General features: G+C 41.2%; 1 protein-coding gene across 3 annotated transcripts in view; it reads right to left on the reverse strand.

The window, feature by feature from the left end:
* Positions 1-468, reverse strand: part of abca5 (ATP-binding cassette, sub-family A (ABC1), member 5) — a 30,820-nt gene that overhangs the window by 13,697 nt on the left and 16,655 nt on the right. The window lies entirely within an intron of this gene.

A 468-nucleotide genomic window follows, 5' to 3' on the forward strand; every position in this document is an offset into this window, starting at 1 on the left:
GAAGAAGCACATCAAGGTTCTGGAGTGGCCTAGCCAGTCTCCAGACCTGAATCCAATTGAAAATCTTTGGAGGGAGCTTAAAATCCGAGTTGCCAGGCGACAACCTCGGAACCTGAATGATTTGGAGGCTGTCTGCAGGGAGGAGTGGGCCAACATCCCTGCCGAAATGTGCACAAACCTTGTCACCAACTATAAAAACCGTTTGACATCTGTGCTGGCCAATAATGGCTTTTCTACAAAATATTAACATGCTGTTTGTCCAGGGGGTCAAATACTTGTTTTTCCTCATCGGATGGTTATCAATTTTAATAAATTCATATGATGTGATTTTCTGGAATTTTCTTTGGGATTCTGTCTTTCACTGTTAGAATGTACATATGATTAAAATTATAGATCGTTGCATTCTTTGTAAGTGGGCAAACCTGCAAAATCAGCAAGGGGTCAAATACTTATTTCCCCCACTGTATA

Source organism: Micropterus dolomieu, linkage group LG14 (assembly GCF_021292245.1).
Source record: "Micropterus dolomieu isolate WLL.071019.BEF.003 ecotype Adirondacks linkage group LG14, ASM2129224v1, whole genome shotgun sequence".
In the NCBI taxonomy this organism is placed as follows: domain Eukaryota; kingdom Metazoa; phylum Chordata; class Actinopteri; order Centrarchiformes; family Centrarchidae; genus Micropterus; species Micropterus dolomieu.